This window comes from Parus major, chromosome Z (assembly GCF_001522545.3).
Source record: "Parus major isolate Abel chromosome Z, Parus_major1.1, whole genome shotgun sequence".
Taxonomy (NCBI): Eukaryota; Metazoa; Chordata; class Aves; order Passeriformes; family Paridae; genus Parus; species Parus major.
The window spans coordinates 65,077,556-65,079,292 of record NC_031799.1 but is presented as its reverse complement, the minus strand read 5'-3'; positions in this window follow the sequence as shown (position 1 = coordinate 65,079,292).

The following is a 1,737-nucleotide window of genomic DNA, read 5'->3' as shown; positions in this document are numbered from 1 at the left end:
AGCCTGAAATTGTGTTGTAATTTTTTGTGAACAGAAATTGAATCTGCACTGAGTCTTGTACTGAAATAAAATGAAAAAATTGTATCAAGAACTCAGTGCTGTACTGCATGCTTGTAAACAGCTCATTAAAGCATGTTCTAAACTAGAATGTGGAGTCATGCCCTTTTCTTCAATGATATTAATATTCAAGATTTGAGAATAAATGCAAAATCCAGTGTTAGACCTTTCTGATATTTAAGTCCTGGGACTGAAATTCTGCCTACTATTATATACTACATATATATATACACTATATATACTATATATCTGTATCTATATCTATCTATCTATCTATCTATCTATCTATCTATCTATATATATATATTATATACTATTGACTATGTGATGTCTTGGCTAAAAAATATTGTGTCTTTTGTAACAAATTTGGATGTCTCCTATTTGTCATTTAAGTGGAGCATGCCTGGCACTAATGATTCCTTTTACTATTATTTAAAGAATGTGCTCATAAGTTTTATGGAGCTCTACTCACTGGCATCTGCCAGAATTGAAGCATTAACAACAGGAAGAGAATCTTCAGGGGTTCACATTGAACCTGAAGCAGCTGTTACGCCTCCTGCTCCTCCTTCTAAAGGTAAGTCTGCTTTTCAAGCAATTAGAGTCACTTGGATGTGAGTTCAGAGCCAGCATCTCCCTTCATGCTGCACAGCTTCTATAGGCAAATACAGCAATACCTAATTGCTAACATAATGGAGCAATAAAATTAGTGCAAACAGAATTGTCCTGAGACATTTTTCAGAAGAGAAAGGGGATGGTGAAAACAACCACAGGGATTAAAATTACTAAGTATTTTTTGTTTTTAATTGGACCCTATTTCCTTGGGTTTTTCTTGGGTTTTGTTTGGGTTTAGTTGTTTAGTTGGTTGGATTTTGTGGGTTTTGGAGAGTGGTAGTGGTGGGCGGGTTTGGTTTTTGATTTCTATCAAAAAAAACCTCCCCTCCCCTCCCTTTCCCTCCCCTCCTCTGCATTTCCATGGTTTTTTACTATTTACTTTCTCTGAACAGAATCTTTGCAGGTTCACTTTGAACCTGAAGCAGCCACTACACCTCCTGCTCCTACTCCTGCTCCTGATGGTAAGTCTGTCTTTGAAGCAATCAGAATTACTTGAATGTGGGTTCCCAGGCAGCATCTCCCTTCATGCTGCACCGCTTCTGTAGGGAAATACAAGACTTAATTGCAAACATAATGAAACAGAATAAAATGTGCTAACAGAGAGATTGTGAGACTTTTCTCAGAAGAGAAAGGGGACGGTGAATGCTAACATAGAGAGAAAAATTTGTACTGCATTTTTTTAATTATTGCTCCTTATTTTATTCCTCCTTATTTTCTTGGGTATTTTCTTGAATATTTTTAGTTTGGGTTTGATTGCTTGGTTAGTTAGATTTTTTGTTTCAGGAGAGTGGTGGTGTTGTTTGGGTGTGTTTCTGGTTTATAGGGTTTTTTGGGGGGGGTTACTGTTCCAATTTTTTTCTTTTTTTGTTTCTTTTTACCAAAGTTTTTTGTCCTTCCTTTCTGTTATAAATCAATAACATTTTTCTAACGGCCTTTCCTTGCAACCACAACCATTTCAGTGCTGTGAATTTCCTAATTCTTTAAAATTTAAAAACTTCTTAATTTTAAAATTACTTTCTCTGCATAGAATCTTTTTGGCGTCGTATTGGGCGCCAGTTAGTCAAAACA